The 27,772-nt window shown below is 38.0% G+C and overlaps 1 long non-coding RNA gene across 1 annotated transcript; it reads right to left on the minus strand.

Annotated features, from left to right (window-relative positions):
* Positions 1–2,410: 2,410 nt before the first annotated feature.
* Positions 2,411–4,263, minus strand: LOC135743218 (uncharacterized). Its single transcript, XR_010530501.2, has 3 exons — positions 3,991–4,263; positions 3,319–3,409; positions 2,411–2,873 (listed from the first exon to the last, which is right to left on the minus strand). It is a non-coding gene; the product is annotated as an uncharacterized lncRNA (long non-coding RNA).
* Positions 4,264–27,772: the final 23,509 nt, after the last annotated feature.

Raw genomic sequence — 27,772 nt, forward strand, 5'->3', positions numbered from 1 at the left:
CTGAAACTGTTATCATGCCATAACAGCGAGAATGAAACCATTGTTCTTAGTCAATTACAGATCCAACAAACATATCCTACAGCAAAGGTCCGATCTGAAGATAGGCTTGAGTTGGCAAGTTTATAATCGTTCGATGAAAAGTCTTAATGGCGCTGTTGAAAATAGTCATATCCTGTAGAGTCGATCCTTATTTTCACTATAAGGATTTACTCGGTAAACAATTGCAATGCATATATGAAAAGGCTCTGTTTGTGTCCTTACTGTTGACAAACTGTTTGACAAGTTTAAACATACATCATTAATCATGCGAGTAAATCATGTATTACATACTAAATGCAGAGAAATAAAGGACACAAGAGAGACCTCTTTAATATTTCAGCTGTTGCTCCAGACAGTGATAATGAAGACCTTAAGGAAACTTGTGTGACTTGTTAGAAGTTTTAGAGTAAATATTCATTTTTGCAATCAAACGTCAGAAATGTTTGTATAAACTCCAACATCTTCTCATCATATGTTTTAAAGACCATTTTTTACGATTTTTACTTAATCATGACTGAGAACTTAAATACTCGCTGAGGGTATAGAGTATTTTAGGCAATGAAAGGCCAATTGAACCACCGAGCAACTGAATTTTCTGATGACATCTCGGCTCAAGGTAATTGTCAATGTCTCATCTAATCATCTCAAACATTCATGTTTGGCCACAAACTCCCATGTGCACCTAACATTCACTTCATGCTTGCTGTAGTCATTATTCCCATTAGCCATTCAAATGCGTCATTCGACCGCACCCCCTCTTGTTAAAGTCAGACATCAAACAGACAGAGTTTTGTTCAGGGGTGCTCACACATCACCACACGTCTGACACATGCTAGTGCTGATGTCATTAGGTCCTGGTGGTCGCTGGGTTCACGAGGGTCTGATCTCGAGAGGTTTCCCTTTCGGCTGCCGGGTGATACCTGTCTGCTGACGCCGGTGAACCCAAACATGACCTCACCTCACTTTCTAATTAGAGTCCTGGGAACTCCCTGTAACAATTCTGGAGCGTTTAATTTTTCCTGTAGAGCTCAAGTTATCCCCCGAATATGCGTATAGGAAAATGTTTTAATGTAATGCATCTATAGATTGTTTCACAAAAAAGGTTAATTCAACTTGTTAGGTACAATCAATTCTTTTAAAAACAGCCATGTTTACATTTACATACTTGACACTTTTATACAAAGTGACTCACAGAGCATTAAGTACTAGGGCTGTCACTTTTGAGAAAAATCAAATTCGAACGGATTTCGAATATCATGCAATATATCTGAATATATTCGAATATCTAGGCGCCGCCCCCCCCACGCGCATCAAAAACCCACCGTAATGGAGATTCAATCACAAAATTATTACCAGTGACAGTCATAAACAGGGTTGTCTGGATTACTTTTTTACTTAATGTTTGAAACAGCAGGTTATCAACTTATGAATAACAAACTTATATATATAAAAAATTATTCAGAACAGTTACAAACAATAACGTGACAACTTAAATAGCAGCAGGAGTATATAGGCAGACGCAAACGGAATTCGCGCCCACAGATTTCGTCAGAAAACTCCGCGGATTTAATGCCCGTCATTGACAAGCACACATATCCCGCGCTTGAGCGTGGTTGTGACCAGAACTGTCATTGACAACAAGCACACATACAAAGCCTATCCCGCGCGTTTGTGAGCCGTCATTCACAAGTACATTAACCCTGCGCGTGCTGTTTGCTTGCCCGTTTTCAATGATAGAGAGCACAAACCCTTTGATACTTGAAATGAAATTAAACTTACCGCTTTAAGCAGATCTCACTTGTCATCAATGTGACGCGCAACAGTCAGCACATGATCATTTCAAATCCGTTTACAAGACAAATGCTGTTGTTGTTTAATATAAAGTTTACATTGCGTTGTAAAAATTATGAAATTATCTTCATACATGTTAATTTCATAATGCGAACGTATTAACACAAGCATTTTATTCTGCTATAATATTTAACACTATAAACAATATGTCATTTTATATACAAATTATAATTCTATCTTGACATGCACATGAGGTTCATTTTGGTCCCATTTGATTTCCTCTCATGCGCACAGTTGCCGTCATCGGTCTCACTCTCAGCCTCCTGCCTATTACGAGGTGTTACTGTCAAAAATGCGCTAGACATGGGCATTTAAAAAACCGGATGGTTTATTTATAGTTCGAATACGGATATTTCACGTCATGTTCGAATGCATATTCGAATATCGAATAAAAAGTGACAGCCCTATTAAGTACATGCTTAGCACATACATTTTAAAAATGTTTGTTCACTGGGATCGAACCGATTATAACAAAATATAATAATATTAATATGAACCAGGCCAAGGAAAAAAGTAGAGCTGGGGTAAACGATTATTTTTTAAACGATTAATCTGTCGACTATTTTGTCGATTAGTCGACTAGTCTAACGACTAATTGGACGATTAATCTAACGATTAGTTTTCTGTTTATCGATTAATAAAAACCATAATGTATCTCGAATAAATAACAAAAACATTCTTAATAATATACTTTAAAGATACAACCTTTAAGGAACAGTTTTGCACGACAAAAAAATCTTCTGCTTTACACAAAATAAAATAAATAAAAGGATTTTATTGTTATACAGTCTGTTTTCTCTTTTACAGTACCAACATAACTCTTGTTCAAAAAAATTCAAAAGAGTAGTGCAAAACAAAAACACTGTGCAGTGCACAGTATATACATTCCTGAGAGTTCAACACAATATGCAGGCATATTCGATCATGTCTATGAAGGCTTCACCCTCAACAAGAGACAAAGGCCTCATGTCTTTGACAATCACCTGTAAAATAAAGAAAATTATTATTAATAACAACATGAACATAGCACCTTTTATAGAATCATATGAAGAGTTTTGTTGCAAAATTTTTGTCAAAACATGTTTATTATTATGTTATCATGTTATTATTTTGTTTTATTGTGCTACTTAGCTGTATTTTTTTAAGTTTATGAAGGTTTAAATCAAAACAAACCAACTGCAGTTGAATTGATATTAATTGGAATGCACAACTAAAAAAACAGATTTCTGAAAAATGTAAATATGTTGCTTACAGTGAAAGAAGATGAATTTTTACACAATCCAAACAAGGACACAAAGAAAATGGCCAAGTTAATTGAAAAAAAACACCCATAATCTAGCTAATAAATATAGGACAAAAAAAATGGGCACAGCCATTCCATCCTAAAAAAAACTCAAAGCAAGCAACAGTGAGCTAATAATTACTTACTCTCAAAATCCTTTTGCTCAGTTCTGCTGCCTTCTGTGTAGTGCATTGTGTCTCTTTCCCAAGATAGGACTGCAAGGTTCTTTGCTGTGTCCTAGAGAAAACACAAAAGCAATGCATATTAGAACAGCTATGACAGTGGGGCATTTTAAATCTACTCTTAACCAAAGTGTAGACTTTTAAAAGTAATGTTATGTCCAACAATGCATTTCATCATCATGGTTAGGCTAGCCAGCTGCTAACGTGCTACTGTGTTGTTACATGGAAATTGCCAGGGTTAACTGTTACACATATCAATATTTATCTGTTTTCAGTGCTTATAAAACCATGCATTCATGAGCACTGTGCACCAGCTTATGTGCAGCCCTGGTTCCGTAAGTTTACGTTACACTGGCGAACTAGCGTACTGAATCATGATACTATAAGCTGGCTAACGTTAGTCTAATGTTATGTTTTTGACTCATAAACAACCAAAACATGAGTTAACGCTTACTAAACGTCAAGTCGTGACTCGTGAGTTAGCTAACAATAGACATATAACGTCGCACATGAGCAACGAACTGCACCGAGAGCTAATATAGTTAGATACCACCACTGAAGTGCACATATCTCATGCTAATGTTACACAACACACTACACAAACATGAAATTAATTTTGCCAACTGTAGTACTTACTTTTTATTGTCTCCTTCACGAGTGACAATGGGGTGCCTCCGTTTCAGATGCTACAACATCGCTGATGTGCTGGTGTGGTATGCCATCTCCATTTGGCAAATAGCGCAGATAACAACATCTTTACGTTTGGAACTAAATTTGAAATATTCCCATACCTTCGATGATTTAGTGCGAGCTGTTTTTCTTTTTTGGGGGCTTTTTGTAGGCCTTTGTTGGAAATTATGCGAGGAGGTTGGTGTTTCGTCAAACGCGCGTGTGACGAGCTGTGTCGAAGCGTCGACGCAAAAATATGACGTCGACGTAATTTTGACGGCTCCAGCACTAGAAAAAAGTAAGTTTTCAGGGCAGATTTGAAAATTGACAAAGTTTTGGCGGATCTTATGTAGGCTGGAATGGTATTCCATAATTTGTGACAAATGACAGCAAAAGCGCCATCACCCCTGTTTTTAAGTCTGGTTTTAGGAACATATAATAAATTAGAGTACCTAGATCTAAGTGATCTTTACTGAGAAGATGGATGTAATAGTGCAGATAGGTACTGTACTGTACTGTGGTGCCTGGTTCTGCAAAAACGTAAAAACAAATAACAAAACTTTGAAATAAATTTTGTACTTGACAGGTAACCAAAATCAGAACCGGTGTAACGTGGTCACTTTTACGCTTCCCTTTAAGGAGCCGGGCAGCAGCGTTTTGAACTAACTGCAGGAGGCTCAATGTTAATTGAAGCTAATGGTCTAATCATATTCTATGGATTGTGCTAAGCTATGCTAAAAGTGGTACCGCCAGACCCGGAGATCGGCTGAATGGAAAAAACGTAAAAATCGATGATATGCGACTGAAACATAGTTTTTCCTCTCAGGATAAGTCATTCCAAACATCAAGTCGACAGATGTTGGTAGGTTTACTAATTTCACATCTACCGCACTAGGCATTATTTTTTTACCAAGGAGATGTAAGAGTATTATCCAAACATTAATGCCAAGGAAAGCCCCTTATACTTAGGAGGTGTTTCTTGGACGTAATAGCACATTATTTTAAACCAAAAGAGATCTAGGAGTGTTTTCCAAACATTATTGGCAAGGAACGCCTCTTTTACTTGGGAGCAGGCACATATTGAGGCATTTCTTGGAGGTTTTAGTACATACAGCGTCATCTTCAAATATTAATTGTGACTTACTTTCATCAGGTGACCTAAAATGTGAATTAACTATATTGGCCGTATTTTCAATTTGCGCTATTTAAAGGGTAATGGAAACGCAGCTACTGAAGCTTCAGTTGCTAAGATAAGGATAAGGTTTTTACCACTGTAGTTGCCCCATAACTGATTTGTGTTTATTTTAACCAAAAAAATTCCAGATGGGAGCTTTACAGGTGACTAACAGAGGGTGGAGATCATACATGCGTTTTGTGCTATATAAAATTGCTGGACCACTTGTATGTATGTTAGTCTCGATTGTTGCACGTCTCATGGCACAGTCCATGAGGATTCAGCCAGAGCAAACAGAGACTGTATCCCTAAAGAATGACGTTAAGGGTGGGAGCTGTTTTGGTTTGGACAGCAGCACTTTATTTTGCCCACAAACGTGCACCATGCTGGCAGTTTCTTCCATGTTACCACTGTCATTATGATTTTACAGTCCCATGAGATCACCCAACAGCTGTATTTCCCAACGAGATTTAACAGAGATTGTTACAGCACTCACAATGTCTGTTAAATCGGGCTTGATTTGTGAACTGTACCCCTATTTTATTTTGCCTGGCATTGTACAGTCCGCTATTAAGTGTTTCCAGTAAGCTCGCAGAATAGATGTTAAGAGAGGTTTTCTGGTTGTATGGGTTTTGTTCTCTATTTGTTCTGTTCGGTGCCCATTTCTGAGAGGATCCTTAGAAACAATTCTGAATAGCAGGGAGCAGTCAAAGTACAACTTAAAATAACAATCTTATGGAATCGCTGTGCTCTGAGCTGTTTGTACATATAATGGATCTCACATTGAAAATCTAGGATTTAAAATCTAATTTAAAAGAATAAATATACAAAAACATGTAAGGACTGTGAAAATTTGAAAGACATACATGCTATAATAAACAATGATTAAGAAATATTTTTTCAGTATACTGTATATACAGTATATACATTTCGCACGAGTTATAGGTTACTAATCCAACAAGCAAATTTGAGAATTTCTTCGAAAGATCAGATTTTATTGCTTTATGTGATACTATTGAAACACGTAAAATGCTTTAGGACAATTCTCAAATTACCCTGGGATAATATGAATCATCAGGTTTTGTACATTGTCAGAAACAATGGTCAAAACATGTACCCCAGTTGTCACTGGACCAGTAAGCTTTCATAACGTACAGCTGTGTACCTAAAGAGTGCATACAAGTACCTCAAAGGTACATATTGGTACTTTTAAAATATATATTGGTACCCCAGAAGTATATATCTGTAACTAAGTGGAACATATTAGGACCTTTTTAAAGGGTACCATCTAGTACCCTTAATCTTCGATTAATTGTCAATAATAATTAAATCGCTAAAACTTAACGATGGACGAATAAGCAAGGTCGTGTGCAGTGCCTGCGCAAAACACATACAGCAGGAGAAAGAAAATTAAGCGATTGCGCAGAAGTTAAACTAGCGATACACAACGATGCTCAATGGCAAGCAATTTATAGCGTCATGCAAGACGAGGCTGGCTGCCAACGCAACGAAATGGTTGATAAGATTTGATACAGAAAATGCAAATACGGTTAGCCTACTGAAAGCAAAGACCCCCTACAAGGAAACCTGCAAGCTTAGCATAACAACACTGCTAACGCTGCTATACACAGGAAAGGAGACCAGAGGTCGTTTTTTAATGAACAGATTAAAATGTAATCTTAAATTCTGGAAAGAAACTGTAAAATATAAACTGACTGTCGTAACACTCTGAACGCCCGCAACAGATGTCACTGATCATCATTGACTGGCTGAGGTGCTACACACTAGCCAAGTTGGCGATTCGGGTTTTCTCATGGTAGAATACCGAAGGTTGCTATCTCCATAATACAAGCATCTTTGCTGAAAGGGTGCCACAGATCCAAGCTTGAGGTGACGACGGGAAAGTGCCCTTCGTATGCTTCTTGGTTATAATAACAGCAAACGAGGTGAACAACTAGATAAATAACATTTGATGATAATGAAATATTTATTTTGACAGGTCATGGACGCATGGACCTATTTCCGACTGTGGCAGAGTGCCCATGTGAGGCGGAGTTATACACTGTGTATATTAGTCATTATATTTTATTATACCACGGGTCTGTTGAATGCTTGAATCTGATTGGCTGATGAACGTTCTGAGGTGTGCAATTATTTTCTGCAAAATGCACAGCGAACGTAGTTCCAGGCAGCTTTCTTGACCGCATTACAGTTCCATATCACTTTGCATAGTTAACTGTAATAACGGACTAACAAAAACAACATGACAGACGATTTACCAATGCAACAACAGTGCTGTTTAGAGACGCACAGAGGTAGCCTCATTCACACAATCTCTCTCTCTCGCTTGCTCGCTCTCTCTTTTTCTTTCTTTCTCTCTCTGTGTTTCTGTCGCTCTCATTCTATTTCTACTGTAATAACTTCATTAATAACTGCATTAGAATGCTATCAACGGCTCAAGCCTCCATTGCCAGCTTTAAAATTACGTTTTGGAACAAGCAAAAGAGCCGTTGGATGAGACGCAGAAGAAATAGTCCTACTCACAATAACGATTTAAGTACCGGTCCAATCCCTTTAAATATATCATGTGATCGATGTCTTGAAGTGTGGTAACCATAGTATTTGTTACTTACGAGATAAGTTTTAATTTTAAATTTGATCAAAACACCAACTACATTGACTCATTTTACAATCCCACTAGCATGTTATTTAGACAAAATATGTTATTCGCGTGAGGAAGCTGACATTTTCATGTTAATGGCTCAATTGATCGATCTTAACTTAAACGATCATCAAATATGGCAAATGGCATGAATTGACATCCATCCAAGTGACAGCTTTTGTAACTTTATTTCTGACAGTGTATGTACCCCAGCTGTCACTGGGGCAGCAACCTTTTATAAAGCACAACTTAGGACCTAAAGAGTTCATATTGGTACATCAAAGTCACATATCGATATACCACACGTATACATAATTGTGCATATTAGGATTTTTTTAACAGTGTTTAATCTTGTGAAGTATCCATCTTCTCAAGTGCATGTAAATAAGACTTTTGCAACCATTTTTTTTTTATTAAAACCTTACAATGAAATCCGATTTGTTAATAAAATGTTTTTATGATGGTCACCTACATTTGTAATTTATGTTAAACTAATTACCAGTCTGCTGCCAGCAAGATTCAGATAGACTGTTTTCTTTGGCTGCTTCATAGAGCATGTTAAGGGGGAACTAAGAGACGCTTTAAAAACAAACAGAAAGCCCACATTGCAAAGCGGTACATTACGGGGAATAAAGTTTGAATTACTGCTCATCATATGAAAGATTGACTGTTCACAATTCACTGAGCGTTTCTAAAATAAACCCGCAGTGCTGCTGACTGGATTACATAATCATTAGAGCTAATACACACAGACGTTGTTTGTGCTTTTTATTGTGTGTTAAGAGTAAGTGTGTGACATGGGATCTGCCACGGCAGTTTCTTCAGTAAAGAATGCCATGTGGTGAAAAGTTTATTTTTCGAAAAGAATGAGTGTTTACAGAAATTTCTCGAATTTCATTTAGGAAGCCCCTGTTTAGGTAGCTGACTAAGAGAACTGGTTGCATTTCACGGGTTAACACTTCTAAAAACCATGAAAGCATGTTCACATGCTGGTTAGTAGTGATAGACTTATTTAACCCTGTGACTTTTCCCTTAAATATGAGATAAATAGCCCTGACTCAATAAGGTCAGCTGAGACTTCTGGGCTGCCCACTGCCAAGACATCAACGTTTCCACTGTATTGTTTCTTTTTTGGGGGTGAATGTTGGAAAACGTTGCAAAATTTTAACAATGGGGTTTCATGGTTACATCACTGGAGTTATTTCAAAGCAAACATTGGAAACTATAATGTAGATATTCTAATCTCAGATCACTGCTCCGACACTTAAAAAAGAATAGATGTGATTTTACCGAAAAGGTTTAGTTATGTGAATCGTCTCCAAATCATGTCTGACTTCAAAACTGTGACAAATGTTGTCAACCTTTGGCATGCAAAAAAGTACTTTTATAAAGTTTAAATGCTTTCAGATTGTTTACTGTTTCAAACCTTCTGGGAGATGTCCAGTATGCTATCACTGCTAAAGGTTAAGCATGCCTAAGACCTCCATGAAAAGAGCTACAGTGTATATTTGACTGTGTTACCTCATGGTGGGCAGATCTTTCGAAACCTTAGTCTCAGCTGTCCCTTGACCCAGAGGGTCTCAAGGGGACAATATTTGTTATTTTAGTAAGATGATTACTTCCTTCTTGAAATATAACCTAATACTGAGCAAAGATTTCTGTATTAACACTTTAATCCATGAGTTTTGAATTCCATAATTGACCCCCTGGCGTGAGTTTATGTGTGAGACGAAAGTGCATGGACAGTTGAAAACTAAGTAGTGAAAACTACTTAAATATGTGTTAGAAACAAATTGATGGATAATAGCAGGTGGCAGTAAATATACACTATTTAAAAGGTTAGTTCACCCATGAAGGAAATGTTTGTCTTTAATTACAACCGTAAGACTTTCCATCATATTTGGAACACAAATTAACAAGCAACTATGGTCCGATTCACGATTTTACATTTCCTTTGGTGTGTAAATGTGTATTAGTTCATGCTAACGATATGGGGTTTGTACCTTTTGCAAAGTAAACGATGACGCGAGTTATGATCTCCAACGTAAATCTTTTTCTTGGACCACAACAAACACACAGATTGTAGGCAACAGTTTACTTCCTGGGCTGGTCGATGTAGACAAGGCCGACATTATCACAATTCCTTCCGCTTGGACTCACAGCCTGTAAGTTAACTCCTGTTATAATACTTATGTTAGCATTGCACTGTGAATCTTTTAAACATGGTTAGGAGCGTCACATTTACGGCTGAAGTCAGAGTATTCAGATTAGTTGGCTAATCAAGAACACAATGCTTTTCAAATCGATGAGTTTTGTACAAAATCAGTGCATTTCAGGAAGACAGTATATCTGGAGCTACAAAAATTTACGGTTTGTGGAAAATATTTTTTTTTACGTTTTTTAACCATAAACTGTGTGTTTGGTACCAAATACACAAAGTAACATTGTTTTTTAACCATGAAATAGGTGCACTTTTTAAGCATTTTAAGTCCCCATACACAGCACAACTCACAGAAGCTCTCTAATTTCATCAAAAATACCTTCATTTGTGTTCCATAGATGAAAAGATGCCTTTCAGGTGTGGAACGACATGAGGGTGAGTAATGATAACATTTTCATTTCAGGGTGAATTAACGCTTTAAAGTGACTGGCATACTTTGTAAGACAATCGAAGAATGAATGGCCGAACTATCTAACAAAATCTGGCACAAACGACCTGATAACATGCTTCATTTCACTAGTTCGGAACAGCAAATTTAACTCCTGATAAAGTTCGCTCTGGATGGTAGACACCTTGGAGCTACCATTGGTTCATGGCCATTGTGTAATAGGTAGGTGTTTTCTGGAGCATCACCTTCTTTGGCATTGTAAACTTTTTTCATTCCGCGTGTAGTCACCGACAGAGCAACGTCAAGCTATTCAGACCTCAAGAGATTTAGATAAGCATTTTAATTACTTTAAAGAAACTGCAACAAAAATTGGTGTCGACAATAAAAAAAAAAAGTATTTAGTAGACTATATTAAAAAAGTAGTCCTCCAGATTGTTTTATCCATTGTGGTAGCCCTTGCTCAAAAAGGTTGGAGACGCCTGCTTTAATACTTATGTGAATGTTAATAATTTCCGCCATCACGGAATCGCGGAATTGGCTAATTAACACGGAATCTAGGTTTAACGCGGAATTTCGCTGAATTTTGCATATTTTGAATAAAATTCTGTGTTTGTGTGCGAGAACAACATATGTCTGTGGGAAATGCAGACCGGGGGAAGGAAATCTGGGCGACACACCCCCTCCCTTCATTTCAGACCCCCTCTAAAACACTAAAACCATGGCGAAGCGGCTCTCCACGACTCTACGCCCTCAGTTGCGCACAGTTCCCACCTTACTTTTATGTGACCGGAGAATTGTTATTTTGTAAGTTTTGTCAACATTCCGTTGACTGAGAGATCAAAGATACATGCACTCTCTCATCCACGTCTCTCTCAATGCACCTATCTCACGTGCACGTGCTATCACATCTGTCTGAAGTCCGAACACAAATCCTCATGTATTTGTTCAGATTTATGCGTTTCAAGCGAGTGGAAGCAAAAATTCCTTGCATTGAATTGAGTAAAATGTTGATGTGTGTGTGTGCGTTTCAAACAGGGAATGTGAATTTTTTTTACCTCAATAAATTTAAGGTCATTCCTATTTTATTTGTGTTCATTTTAATAATTAACATTAAAGGCACACTCTTTTTATGACTAAAATAACAGTAAAGGGTAAAAAAAACTAATTGTCAAAATTTAAAATGGACAAAACGAAATTTGCAAAAATTAAAACGGACAAAACGGAATTCGGGAAAAAAGAAAACAGAATTTGGGAAAAAAGAAAACGGATTTTATAGGGCCCTACACATAATGTGTTTAAAGTAAAACATTTATTCAGCACGTCTCTCTATCAGCAGCGGGTGACGACACCAATGGCGCTTTTCCATTGCGTAGTACCCCGCGGTTTGGTTTAGTTTGGGTCGGGTCAGCTTACTTTTGGGAGCTTTTCTATTAGGTGCAGTACGTGGTACCCAATACTTTTTTCGTACCACCTTGGTTGGGGTTCCAAGTGACCCGAGCTGATACCAAACGTGACACGAAAACACTGTAGATCACTGATTGGTCTGAGAGAATCGTCACGTCACCGCTATAATGTAAAAGATTAGCTTTACCTCAGTTGAAGCTTGCGCTATCTCGAGCAAACATGTTGTCATCTGTGCTCTGCTATAAGTTCCCAAACTCCCATTTAGAGATGAAAAACATCCACAGGTTGAGAATCAGTGACACCATAACAGTTTTTTCCAGACTTGCAGTTTGTTGCGGAACATTCGCGATGAGCACTTCAGCATTATATATGCTTAAATGCAACTTCAATGAGGCTCAGCTGAGTGTTTGTACCGGTGTTTGTACAGAAACTGTCATGTGAGACAGAGATAGTGATACACACGATGTGCAAACATCTGTTTGTGATGGTCAATTTTAATTTTGTGGCAGACTGAGAAATAAATGAATGTATGGGAATGTACAACGACGCTCTCACTTGTATGATGTCACAGCAGTAGGCAGCGCAAATATAACGACACGCCTATAATCCCTTCCACTGCGAAGTGATACCAAACTCGATGTAAAAGCTAACCATGCCAAAGTGAGGTGAGCTGACCCGACCCAAACTAAACTAAACTAAACCGTGGGGTACTATGCAATGGAAAAGCACTACAAACCACTAATATGTGACGGTTTACTGTGGATGGCAGCTTTAACTTCCACAATTATGTGATGGTATACCTGAAGAAGTTGAGGTAAAAAAAGTTGCCTGTTGCTCTTCACTATCTGAGGACTTCAATGTAAAAAACTAAAAAGATCTGAAAACAGCAGTCACATTTTGTGCAACTGAGCGTTATTAGATTACTACCAACAGAGTTATAATCGAGTTTCAGTAATGAAAATAGTATCTGATTATGCAGTGGTATTCAACCTCAGCATTTAAAAGACAAGCCCAGAGTCTGTGGCGATTCCAGAAAGAAATGTTGCAGTATTTCCTTTTTGGTGAATAACCAACTGTTATTGTTAAACTAATGATACCAGTCTCCTCCTCTGTTTGTGTTGGATATTTGCTGCGTGTTATGTTTTCCTTGAACGTTCTGTTGATGCTGAAGTGTAAACGCTGGACCATCAAATCCTGCCATGATTTAAGAGAGTTCTTTAGGTCTTGAAAATGTCAGGCAGTACAGTATGTAGCTGTCATGTTTTCTACTCTTGACTAAGATTACGGCTATGAAAGCACTAACTGAAAATAGACTTGGTGATACATGTTCTCCAGGTCTTTACAGAGCCTGAAATATGAAAGCACAGAGGACAGTAATGTGGTTCACGATTTACAGTGCACGCAACATACTCTGTTTTATGCTTTATGTATGTTGCAGCGTGCTGGGGGAGTTTTAGAGGTTTGTTATCATAGACTGTCACGCAGCCATAGTTACACCTCATTTCGCATATGACCCAAATGATATAAAACACACTATGGCCACGTTTCAAACCAATTTTTCAAAGTCACTTTCGTCACAGCCATTACAGAATGCAAACGATTCCTTTACCGGGGTATACGTTTATTTGAACATGACAAACACTATTAAGACACAGCGATAAGTTACGCAAGTGAAACTGATTCAATGAATGTGAATGGGTATAGAATGTATAGTGCATATTTTTTAAGATACACACTTAAGTAACACATTAAGCAAAAAAGAGTATGTATATAATTTGTTAAAGTAAACATTATCCATTTCTCTATTGCTTACCTCAGACCTACTGTCTGTTACACTTACCAAAAATCATTAAATGCAGATTTGTTTGGTTAGTCTTATTGTATCTTTCTAGCATAAACAGTATTTGCCTATAGCAAGTTTTAACATGAATAATGATTTTCCATGCTTTTTGGGAAATGTCGGATTTAAGGTGTCATGTCATATCTTACCTAAGGAACCAAGGGGCTGTTTATACCTGATATTAAGATGTATTTTGGTAGATCGAATCTAGTGTTGGGCGATAGTATTGGGGGGTGGGGCAGTAGTTTACTCATTTATTTATTTGTTCATTTTTGACTCATTTATGAGTCACTTGATTGGTGGACAAAAAAGAAGCAAGGGCAACACTGCCATGACTGCAACCTTCTTAAAACTGATGCCATTAATCCAAGCACATCATTAAAGACCAGGCGCTCCAAAATGTCCTGCGAGTCAGGGAGTGGGAACAACACACTCGCTGGTTTTAACCCTCTGTGCGCTAACAACCTCTTTAGTGCATGGAAAGTCAGAGCCACGAGTATTACAAGCTCATGTGCGAGGAAGAGTCCGAATCATGCGTATTACAAGTTCAGGTGCTAGAAGGAGTCCAAGACGTGTGCATTAGGTCCAAGTGCGTCTGAGAAGAAATCCGCACATGTAACAAGCTCTTTCGCGCAAAGTGAAGCCCATAAACCCTCTCATGTGAGGGAAAGCATGCAATGCAAATGTTAATGTGAAACTATGATGATAATAATAATAATCATTGCCAACTATTGTCATGAAAGCCCGCTATTGGCGATGTGTCTGACGGTTGTCGACTGTATCGTCTATCGGCACAACTCTAATCGGATAACAAGTGGAGGAGAAACACATATTTAAGGGCTCGTTATAGTCATGTGTAGGTCTTACGGTGTAGCCGCGACGGCGTAGGTTCCGCGTCGGTTTTCATTTATACTTTTGCGTCATCGTCGACGTGCAAACACGCGCAGACCGCTGGTAGGCAGTAACCACGCGTGTAACCACAGTAGCAGCGCGAACATCAAAGAAGAAGAAACTTAGCAAGTTAACCCACAAACGAAGAAGAAACAGCAACTTGTTGTGTATGATTTGAGGAGACCAGCTATGATGGAAGTAAATAACCAACGACTTTTGATGCAGTTTGAGTTAAATCACTCCTCAACTTGGCTCATCTTTGTTTTCACCGTCACAAACGGAAATACCTATGACGCAGTTTTTTTACCTGACGGGAGGGGTTCTGGTTAACCAATCACAGCACTTGCGGTCCCCGTAGATCTGACGCGCTGTTAAAATTTTTGTGAGGTGCACTTCAGGCTACGCACAGGCTACGGATAGCTTAACGTTTACACCTGGTGTTTTAATCAGTCTCTTTTGTTCACTTTCAACCGCTTTGTCCTGATTACTGAGGGGGTGGTCTGTGGGCGGGTCCTTCTACTTTCGTTTAAGCGCGAGCAGGAGAAATGACGGATTTAAATGGATGAGCACTAACATTGGAGTCCGCTGCTTGTGTTGTTGCACAATGTTTTGTACATGTATATGTAAGATATTTACATAGCAATTGACGAAATAAGCTCAAGCAACTTTCACACCTGCATGGTCGAACGCACAGCTTTGCAAAGTGTAGTTTATTTTCATACTGTACACAGACGTTCGACAAATGCGCATTACGAAAAAATGCAATACATCTAATTGGCTACATTCTACATTTTCCTGTAGGCGCATGCACAACCTACGCTTACAATGTCTGCAAAAAATCCAGCGGTGTGCATACAGTACGCAGGGACTCTTCTGATGACAATCACTTTACGCGCAAAGTACGAGGACCCTCGCGTACATGTGAAAAATGAACTATACTTCGGCCTTGAGATTCTACACCATAAAAGCAATCCGGTCAAATGCGTTTTCGACTACCTCTGAATTTCAAAACATTTCACACACTGTTTACACCTGCATTTAATGTCGTCCACTTGTAAAAAATGCATCTTAATTCCAGCCTCCAAGACTGTCACCACATCTTGAGGAATCCTAATTTAATTACCGCTTGTCGGCATGATTTTATACAGGAAGAGCTCATATCCCATTCCCTGCTGCAGTCTATATGATTGGAGGCTCCCCAGACACCACATTTTAGCTAACATGGCCTGACACTGGCTTGACGAAAAAGTGCTGCACTCTGCAAAAATAAACCGAGCAGAAATATGGGTGGCAGTATATTGCAAGACTTATTACAGAACCTAAAGTGCACATCTGCTGTTCTGTTTTCTCCTTACATACAATGATGAAAAATAGTAACTATGTTCTGATGACTGCTAAATGCTGGTCCAGTAAAGCTGTCCATTTTTGATGATGTAATATATGATGGTTTTATATAGTTTTGAAGCCAGGACAGGAACTGTTCTACATGTTTAAGAAAACTTGACCTGTGAGGTCACTGTGATAATAAGGTAGTGTCAAGCTCTTTTTTTTTGACGTAACAATTATATTATAGTTTGTAGCGAATATTTTTTTCTATGGCAGAATTAAGGAAACTACATGTATGAGTGTCTTTATTGAACTTTTGAAACATGGAGCATGGTTGACATAACACACTATAGCTGTCAACTTTTAGGGTGGTCTGTTAAATAAGCACATGAGCCTTACAATTATTGTGGTGTTTAAGACTTTGTGACCATTTTTTCTTATGTGGGAAAGGACAGATATCTGCATAATTTCAAAGCAAAAACACTCACCACCTCTAACATTTAGGCCTGTGCCCTCTTAGCAGACATTTACATTAATGTGTTTTGGAGAATGCTGTCATTCAGTGCGATTTACAGAGCACTCAATCTATACATGGTTTTATGTGCGTTTCTTAGAATCAAACTCATGACCTTTATGTTGCAAATGCAGTGCTCTATCAATTGAGATCCAGACACATTAAGCAAGCATAGCCATTTAGTGTCATTTAGATGTAAAATGAAAGACCACACATACTTGTAAATAGCCACAATCTTGTCTTGAACTGAAACAATCAGAGCTGTAAACATTTGTAGGTCGCCAGCAGATTGAGGTCGTCCTTGTGATTGTTGTCCTGGGGTGTTAAAAATGACTCCTTCTGTAATGCTAATTTGAACGGTTGTTGTGTGGTTTTGTGTTTTTATGGCTTGGGTGCCAGACCACAGTCCATGCTTTGACTTCTGCTGTCATTAAATGATTATAATAAATGCTTGAGACTAAGTTCTAAATGAGGTCATTAAGATTTTCCTGGATAGAGGGAAATAAGATCTGCGTTCAGTCCTACACACTAGCAGCCGAAACGTTGCATTTTGGGTTAAGTCATCAACACAGAAAAAATACAAGAGTATAAAGAAGCAAACATTTTCTTTCCCGCAACATATTCTCCAACCCATACAACCGTTTAGGCATTTGTCCATTCCCCCAAATACGGCCCACAGAAATGTTTACCAAATTAGTGCCTCTACAGGCAGCATGTGAAACGTAATGGATTGGATTATGAAATTATCTATTGGGGTATAGTTTTGTAATAATGACATGATTTTCAATTTGAACGGCAGGATTATTTATATTACACATTACAATTATTCAGGCTTTTTTTAGCAAATAAAAGACATGTTTATTTAGTATACAATACAATACACAGCATATAAAACATAAGTACTGTAAGTACAAATATTCCAAGTGTACTGAGGTCAAATGATCGATTTATATGAGGAACAGATGCAAAAGCGATCACTATCTGCTGTAAATATCAGATCCGGCGTGCACTCATTCAAAAACTACCGCCAGAAGAAGCAATACATCACCTTGATTGTGAAATAGCATTGGCTCTCGTTTGTCTCGTGACCGATTCCTTCATTACATCAGCTTGGAGTGTGAAAAGCTATTGGCACTTGTGACTGATTGCATCATGCTGTTTCGGTTTATGTTAAAATGAGATCTGACTTTCTGGGTCGCGTTCACAGAGTTTATATAAAGTGATGATATGGCTTCAGTTCGAAAGGTTTGCAACACGAGTTGTAATACTTTTATACTGTTGTTTATTAGTCAGTTTATGCAATAAATACCCATGACTGTACTTTTACCCGTGTGTTGTGTTTTATATGGTTGAGGGAGTAGTGGTTGGGTTCAGGGTAGGGGTGGGGTTAGATATATAACCAAAATATATTTTTAAATCATTATACATATTTTTTCATATATTTTTATTAGGGCCGGGACTCGATTAAAAAAATTAATCTAATTAATTAGAGGCTTTGTAATTAATTAATCGAAATTAATCACATTTTAATCACATACAAATATTTGACCTGAGAACATTGAGAAGTTATTTTTTCACATGGATTTTTAGTATACCATGAATAATGACAGCTTAAGCAACAAAATGTTGTTTATTTTTGTTCAACCAAGTCGTTGTACTCAGAGTCGGGCTAATGTCCACGCTACCTGCTATATGTTTTGCATTGAGAGGATACTTGAGGCTCGATGTGCTGCGGTGATATGTGAATTCCTTGTTGCATAGCTTATACACAACCATGCTCTTATCGACGCTTCCATCCGTTCGTTTTTTTATAAAAGAATTTCCCATCCAAACGGCCAACCAAAGCGATCTCATCAGCTTCTTCGTTCATGTTCATTGTGGTTTGTTGTTGTCTGAAGTCATGAACGCTAGTTGGTGCTCCAGTATAATCGGTCCGCTGAAACTCATCCAATGAGAAATGTTCCGCTGTGCAAAAATAAGTGCGACTAAAATGCGTTAAAAATGTTTAACGCGTTATTTTTTGTGTAATTAATTAATCTTAATTAACACGTTAAAGTCCTGGCCCTAATTTTTATAAAACCATTTTTACTTTTACAAATGCAGAATAAAGAGGTTTCTTTATCTGATGCATAAGACAAACAACCTTGAAATATTACCACAGGTTTTAATAAGCGGCTGGCCACTAGAGGGCGCTTATCCCTAAACCGTAACTACGTCGTAAGAACCTATGCTGTGCTTTTTTTTTGCATGACAGTCTCATTTTCAGACATATTAGGCATATATACACAAACATAAAGTAAACAAATAACTTTTGCTGCATCCTAATGTAAAATATTAAGTAACGTAATCCGTGATTGCACTATAGGCTTGGTTAAAAACTCATCCAACATGACAAATAAGATGAGATAAATTTGAAAGAATATACGCTTATTTTAACAAATGCTGTAGGAGTATCTTTTTAATCTTTCAACCTGCCTGTATTTCAGTCTTTCGATGCAGGCCACAACAACTTCTCCAGGCTTTTCGGTCCCTGGCCAGACCCATCCAGTCTCTGCCAATGTCTTGTCTGAGTGAGTCCCGCCATCGGGTTGCGAGGCGGCCGAGCCTTCTTTTGATGTCAAGTGGCAGCCATTCGGTCACAGCCCGTGTCCATCGCCCCCCTGTCCGAACTCGTGGCCACGTGTTCTGCCCAGCACTTTTTGGCCTGTTCGGCCTCGGAGCATAAAATAAATAATTAAAATGGGTTATTTTACTTGATATTCAGGTGCAATGTGGTTTATACTGATTAATGCATCATTAGATTAGCAAGATGTCAATGTCAAACTTAACCTAATCCAACAGAATGCTGTTAAAAACTAAAGTCTCAGAGCAAGAAAAAGTGAGTCTGTTTAAAAAAATATGAAGACCGTGAAACCATTAAACTAGATTTAATAATATATGACATGCTAAACCATCACTGTTTTACTTAACTTTGCTGCCAACTGGAATGAGAGAACTTCTAGCATCAAGTCTGCCACATGCTTGCGTCACAACTCTTTACTCTTGGCCATACATTTACAGTATGTCACAACTAGTTATTTAACTAGACAAAATGCAACTCTAAGCTTGAATTATCACTGTTCATGGGCCGTCAAACCCTGGTGGGAGTAGATTGAGAAGGACTTTGTGGGTGATCATGTTGTTTCAGCCAACAAACAAACTGTTGCCTCTCACCCCATCTTTTTAAACAAGTACGAATCCTTCATGCGCCTTTTGGCCTCGACCGCCTGATGGGTGAAAAGTCTTTTAAGCATAGTCATGCCATGCCAAAAGCGCCTGCACTAACACTTATCCCATTTGGCCATGCAGGTCACATGACACGCTCACTTTCTCCTGCTCGCTGGCTATGACTGCCAAAGCTCAGAGAGGCAGAAGTTTTGCGAGTCCATTACATCATGCTATGCTACACACATGCAAACTGACTGCATAACTCCTGGTCTGTCGCTGCAGAAGGGAAAAAGGGATTGCACGGGTTGCACTTTCTATTTAATGGGCTGCTGTAAGATCTTTAGTGACAATTTAATGGTGACATTCAGGTTATTGGCAGGTGTATCCACAAGCCAACTGGCCAGGAACCCAAAAAAACACGGCACCAAATGGCAGAACTTCGTAATAAAACGGCAGTAGTAGTAAGTGCGGCTTGTCTAGACAGTCATCTTATTTGCTGAAAACAGAACGTGCAACATAACTCATCCACAAGCTTTACTTTTTTGATAATTTGTTCATTTAGTCCTCTGAAAATCATGTTTTAAACATCAGCCAAACATGTGGCCCTAATAATACAAACAGTGTAGCACGGGGAGATTAAATAGATGAAGACATTGCAGGAGTTGCAGCTCATGCTCTTTTTTTCTCCTCCCAGTTTTTATAACACAATTAGGCCAAAGAACAGAAAGGCAAACAACACTGGCATGCAAAAGTGTTTTTTGGCTGTGTTCACACTGAACATCGATCTGATTTGGTTTTCACAGCAGATCTACATGTACATGTGTCTGCACTTACATTTTGCCGGTAATAAAATCTGATTTGTTTGTTCAGTATCTGGCATATCTTACGTTGCTTGCCATAGTAGTGATGTACTGTGAGCATCTGTGTCATACCAAAAGCTGTTTTTGTTAGTAAGTGTTAGCAGACTTTTTATATTGTCTCACAATCTTGTTTGTACAGACAAGAAGGGGTAGTTATTCTATCATTTCAATTAAAACCGAGCAGTATAAAGTTGCATGCACACTGCATTTACATTTGCAGATGCTTTTGGCAGACACTTTTATTCGAAGCAACATACAGTGCATTACAAAGTACGTATTTTTATCAGTATGTGTGTTCCCTGGGTAAACTTCTGGTCTGTATTTATTGGCCTGGCTAGTGTCTAAACTGATCTATGAAACAAATACCTTGTCGAAAAGAAAAAAAAATTTGGTTAGCTGAAGACGAGAGGAGACGATGGGCATGGATCACAACTGTGCGAAGAGGTTTGGCAGCCAGGCAATTACGGCGCATTCACACGGGGCGAAAGCGTTTACGCTTGACGGAAGGCTTGTCTGAAGCGTGGCCAACAGCCAATCACAGTGGCTGCAACGCATGCTCCAGTCTTCCATAAATGTAATTGGCTGGCTCTGCTTAGGTTATTTGAATAAGGCAATCTGAATGGCTGACGCTGAAATGTTCAACTTCTGCCGCGAGCAACGGCAGTGACGCGGCGACAACGGATCCACATTTCAGTTCGCCAATGCTTGACGTCACCCATTAAAAGTCAATGGGAAGTGTCAACACTTATGCCCCATGTGAATGCGCCGTTATTCAAGCACCGGTAGCTAACATTGTATACGTAAGCAATAAGGTATGAAAGGCTGTGCTGTATTGTGAATAAGTAACTGTTGAAGGGCGTTCAGCCGTTACTCTTTCATGATACAGCACTTGCCTCGAGTACCTTATTGCTTTTATAAAACGGTTACCACACAATATAAAAGTAAAAAATATGTATTAGTGCAACTTTCATGACGTTAAATCAATAAAAGAATTCCTTCCGCTAGAAAAAAATTGTCCTTGACCGTGAACAACAACATTCCAATGTGTAATATATGCGTGAAAGCTCAAATAAAAACAAACAAACAGAGAGGTGTGGTTGCTAAGGTTGTTGCTAAGGGCACAGTGATAAATAGAAACCGTTGGTTGACGCGGTCATAGCTGTGTTTTATCGTGAATAAAGCACAGCTATTGACCAATCAGAATCAAGGATTGGAACTAACTGTTTAATAAATTCATTTTACACAGTAACGTTAGCTCAGTGTAATAGTTGATACGCCTTTCATATGATATATGGACAAAAGTAATTTACTTGTCATTTGTTTCCCTTGTTATCCCAAAAAAACTACTATAAAAGTGACTTCAAGTGGTAGTAAAGCATTGGAGTTCACGTCATCCATATTTTGTCACTTAATGTTACTCACTTGTTTAATTGTTACTAGGACAACCAGAAATTAGCAACACCTCGTAATGACCTCATAGAAAGAGACTGGCAACACACAGTAGCTGTGTCCAAATTCAAAGACTGTGACCTTCTATAGGACGTGACCTCAGAAGGCGAGCACTCGGTCTTTGAAGGTGGCAGCCTCAGAAGTCCATGAAAAGAACTGAAATGAGACCGTCTAGCTTTCGGAGGATCAATAATTTGCATCACCTGTCAGCAGGACACAGCGTAGACATTTCTGACTTGATAAAATAAATATGGAACCAGAAAAATATTAATTTATTTTAGAAATTATGACACGCTGATGTGGATTAAACTGACCAACAGTACATCAAATTAATCAACCTTAGAAATACATACACAACATACACAAAATTATACAAAACATAACTTTTTTACTTTTTTGTTTTAATTGTTTATTTTAAAATACCCAGCCGTTATATTATGCTTTTACAGGCGCACAATAAATCTTGGGATAGCCTCGGCTGGATCCATTCTTTCTATCCTTAGCAGCGCAGAGAAATAAGGGGCTTCATTTTAACTCTTTCCCCGCCAGCGTTTTTTTTTTTTTAAAGGTACCAGCATTTTCTATATTTTTCACCAAAGTTTAATCCCTTCCAGAAAATGTTCTTGTTTAAATATATAAACATACAATATATCAAATGAAAGAACAGACCCTCTGCTTTCAAACAAACAAATGTTTAATCCTACCTTTATTTGTTCTCTTTTTATCACCTCTTAAATATGGATAGGTTTCTTCAAAAATATCAAATTTTGAACAAAAAGCTGAGATAATTGCATTTTTGTGAAGGACTTTTGAAAGAGATCATATTCAGAACGATGATGAAAACATACACAAGAGTTTTTTTGTCTGGAAAAACAAATGTCTTAGAATATGTCCTTCGTAGGTCGTAGCCTTTGAATTGGGACATAGCTAGTGACAAAGTCCCTGGTGGCGTACACGCAGTTTAAAGTTCTTATGAAATTAAAACTGACAATTCTTAGTTTTTATTGAAATATTGCTGTGTTTATTATAAACAATTTATCCTTAAGTAATAATTTTTTCAAAAATTCAAAACTTCCCTCATAAACTTTAAAATTCGGTTCAGAGGGACTTGTGAGAGATGTATTTATTTATTTGTGCATTCTACTTGGCTAAAAAAATTATACCAAAATCTATGAATAAAATTCGTTTTAACATTGTTTAACATACTGTATATTGTACTATAATCTATAAAACACAAGAACATGAGAGGGAATTATTACGAATATTAATCACAGCTGTGATAATCGAATCTAATAAACTCTTAATCCTCACCTCTTACGTCCCTCCCCTGTGGCCAATACATCCGTGATATTATTAAAGAAAACACACTCATGTTAAACAGATGGAGAAGACCTGTGTTCCTGTCATTCCCTGATGACATTAGACATTGTGGACTGAAGATATTACCTGTCTGCTCTGTTTTATAGCTAGGGAGACATAACAGTAGATGGATATTATGGCACTGATAATATAAGATGCTTCTCAGAGATAAGAACCCCATAACACACCCCCCCTCCCCCATGATGCACACTTACAAGATTGATAATGAAACTTTAGGAAAAAGCATCAAACTTACTGACACAGTCGGATAAAGGCCAGTGTTTTGAAATAATATAAAAATGTTTTAAAGATGTGCCTCAGCATGATTTTATAACAAAATATGACCGACTGACTTAACCTGAACACATTGGGATTCTCAGGATGAGATTAAGGAAATGGATCTTCAAAGGGACACTCCACTTTATTTGAAAATATGCTAATTTTCCAGCTCCCCAAGAGCCAAACATTTGATTTTTACCGTTTTGGAATCCATTCAGCTGATCTCCGGGTCTGGCGGTACCACTCTTAGCATAGCTTATCATAATCCATTGAATCTGATTAGACCACTAGCATCACGCTAAAGAATAACCAAAGAATTTAGATATTTTTCCTATTTAAAACCTAACTCTTCTGTAGTTACATCGTGCACTAAGACCGACGGAAAATTAAAAGTTGTGATTTTCTAGGCAGATATGGCTAGGAACTATACTCTCATTCTGGTGTAATAATCAAGGACTTTGCTTCTGTAACATGGCTGCAACAGGCGTAGTGATACTGTATTACGCAGTGCCCGAAATAGTGAACTATTAGGTGCTGTGTAATATCATTTTCCGTCGGTCTTAGTACACAGTGAAACGACATAAGAGTGAATTTTAAATAGGAAAAATATTGAAACTCTTTGGTTGTTTTTGAGCATGATGCTAATGGTCTGATCAGATTCAATGAATTATGCTAAGCTATGCTAAAAGTGGTAACGCCAGACCCGGAGCCCGGCTGAATGGATTCCAAAACTAAATCAAATGTTGGAAAATTAGCATTTTTAAAAAAAGTGGAGTGTCCCTTTAAAGGTGTTGCGGAGGATTTTCTTTTTCTGGGTGGATCATCAAGACTATTGGTCCTCCTAGTTGTCAATCCGGAGTGTTGAGCATTTGCATTTTTAAAAAAAGTGGAGAAGGCGGTTCTTTTCTAAAATTCGAGAAAATCCTCCGCTACACCTTTAAGGCAACCACTACACTGAGTTTAAGCAAATTATTGGAACGATACTGTAGAAGTTATCAGCATTAGTTAACTATGAATACCTATACTTAAATTTAGTCATATTCAAAAACCTGATTTAAATTGATTGATTGATTTTAAATTTTTGATTGATTTAAATGGTTTATGAGTGATTACTGCATGCAACATTTTGGATAAGATTATCTCTTCTTCCCCGTATGAGAGCCATTTGCTGGAGGAGATCTGGTGTCCTGCTGGACTGATCTGTCCATGACAAATTCAACTTCCCTTTGCCCAGTTTGTTTCTTCTTTAGTAGTCAGCTGGACTTCGGAACTCAGTGGTTTCCATTATAAACGTAATCGGTTTGGCATGACAGCTGAACCGCTGGCATGCAAGTAGAAGAGAAAGCAGTCAGTGGGAACCGGTGCTTTATGGGAAAACTCTCAGACCATTTCCTTTGATTTGGTGCAGTAATTCGAAATCTTTTTTTGGATATCATTTCCATCTCCTGCAGCATATTCAGGCTACACACACCATTTCCAAAACTTTTAAGAAGAGTCCCATGTATATCGACGTGAATACATTTACCCTTTGGCTCTATGAGGGAAATAAATTTAAGACATTTGGCACTTGATGTCTTAACACAAATGCATTATAGCGCATGTACTCTAAACATAAAACTCAGAACCATAACTGTTTATCATTAGCGTCCCATGCTGTATTAAAAGAAGGAGTATATTTTGTGTATTTTACCCAAGTGAAAACTTAAAACATCTACCTCCCTCTGATACCATAAATATTCAGAGTCATTAGTGCAGATGGAGTGCATATAGTCCTCTTGTGTAGTATACTGTATGTTATATTGCATATCCACGTCTCTCTGCGAGCGCAGCCTCGTGTGTATTGGGGTGAGAGGGTCAGGTATCAGCATGGCCAGCGGTAATGTCAAAGAAAATGCAGGAACCTCTTGTTTATTTATACTGACAGACTTCATCCCAGGGATCCACATGCAGTCATGCCCCTCAGCCACAGCTGGAACCTCCACTCACAGTCCACCTAACAGCTGCTGCACTCTGAACTATGTGTCCTGCTCTCTTATCTCACCCGCGAGCGAGCAGCTATCAGTGTCCCTTTGGGGGAAGTGATGTCATTATCAGGCTATCCTTATTGGCCATAGTCATGGTTGCTCTACTTATTGTTTTGTTTACACTATTGAGCACATGGACGTTTTGCAATGAAGGCAAAACGTCCCCCCCCGTTATTTCTTATATGAAGACGTTATGAAGCAACGGTCCATGGGCTGTAGAGACTGCTTCTCTGCCAAACCACGGTGTTTTATTTCACCCCAGGCCTTCGGCCAGCTATTTGCAAGACCCAAATGGGCCGGACCCAACTCTGGAGGTTCTCTATGAAGGGGATTTGAAATTGTGAAGCTCTGTTTACATAGCTGTGGCAAGAAGCCATCGGCTGTCCAAGGAAACAGAAAGTAAAAGCAAGTTGTTCCCAGACAAAAGAACAGAGACGCATTATATATGATGCTCTACTCTGCTGGGAGCTTTGTAAACATAATAAAACGCTGCCTTAGTATGTGTTACAAAACAGCTGTCAAGACGCAGTAATTATGGTTAATAGTGGAGCAACGGCATCATCGATATACAAAAATTATAAAAGATTCATGATCTTACTGTAAAGAGGCTCAGTGGTCCGCCTCTCTGCTGACAACCGCAGGTTTGACTGTGCTTGGCTCCAAATGAAGCAGCCCTCCTCTTTGTTACTGTAATGGACTTTCAATCCATTGTCATTTTTCATGTCTTCTCCCTTTCCAGTGTCACCTCATCAGTTGCATTACAAGCCAAACGTGTTTCCCTAGGCATGTTAAAATAAAAGAATAGATGCATGATATTTAACCCTGAAAAATGTATGATTTTAAAGAGTTGACTTAGTTTTTGCTGAAATAATTATTGTACAGTAAAGCCAGCACAATGGCAGAACCAAAATTAGATAGATTGCCAAGGCAAAACTCAGGCCGCATAGCAAGGCAAGTTTATTTGTATAGCACATTTACACAGAGGTAATTAAAAGTGCATTATAAAAACAAATAATTTAAAGAAAGGAAAAAACTAAGAGGAGAAAAACTGTAAAAAATTAGATATTTAAAATCACAAGAAAAGAATAATAAAAACAAAAGCAATTATTAAAAATGCCAATTAAAATGAATACATTTGTTTTTATTTAAAAATTAGAGTGTGTTTCAAAGCATAAAACAGAGCCAAGCTATGTTACCTTGAGCGTTTCATCTTTGTTTCCAATTGCAATGACTTCAGTTTTGTGTTTGTTTAACTGAAGGAAGTTTTGATGCATCCAAAATGCACTGGCATATGGAGTCAATGGGGATGTAGTCATCGGGTGATAGGGCTAAGTATATCTAGGAGTCATCTGCATAGCTGTGGTAACAATTTGGTTTTTTTTTTTCATTAAATTGGCCAAGTGGGAGCATATATAAACAGAACAGAAGCGGTACGAGAATTGAGCCCTGTGGGACTCCACATGTCATGGGTGTCCACTCAGATTTATGGTTCACATAGTAACCCCTCCCTTTTAGGTATGACTTTTGACCATTCAAGGACCATCCCAGAGAGCCCTGTTTTCCAGTCTTTGTACGAGTGTGGTGTGATATACCATGTCAAATGCAGCCATAAGATTTAGTAACACCAGCACGGATATTTGGCCTGAATCAGAGTATAATCGAATATCATTTATTATCTTTATAAGCACTGTCTCTGTGCTGTGATGCTGACAGAAACCAGATTGAAAATTGTCCAGGTAGCCATTAGAATTTGTTTAGCTTATTGACAATAACCATTTCAATAATTGTATCTTTAATAAACAGTCAAATTCAAAGAAAATAGTTGATAACCGTTCCATAAAATCATCATCAAAGATTGGGGCGTATTTAGAAGGCCTATAGATAATTGTAAACAGAATGCATGGTGTCACTTTTTAAAGCAATACTGAAAACAAGCGGATTTCGTGGAAAACATGTAACTTTCAGTAAACTCCCCTAAGAATAAATAACAACAAAGTCATCTTAAAGTAGTTTATTTATATAAGCAAAAAAACAAAACATTTGTTATTTTCGACAAGGTATTTGTTTTAAGAGTTCAATTTCAGCTACTAATCAGACTATTAAACAAACATAAACTGGAAGAAAAGTTCCGACCAGACGCGTAATTGCATC

Source organism: Paramisgurnus dabryanus, chromosome 13 (assembly GCF_030506205.2).
Source record: "Paramisgurnus dabryanus chromosome 13, PD_genome_1.1, whole genome shotgun sequence".
NCBI lineage: Eukaryota > Metazoa > Chordata > Actinopteri > Cypriniformes > Cobitidae > Paramisgurnus > Paramisgurnus dabryanus.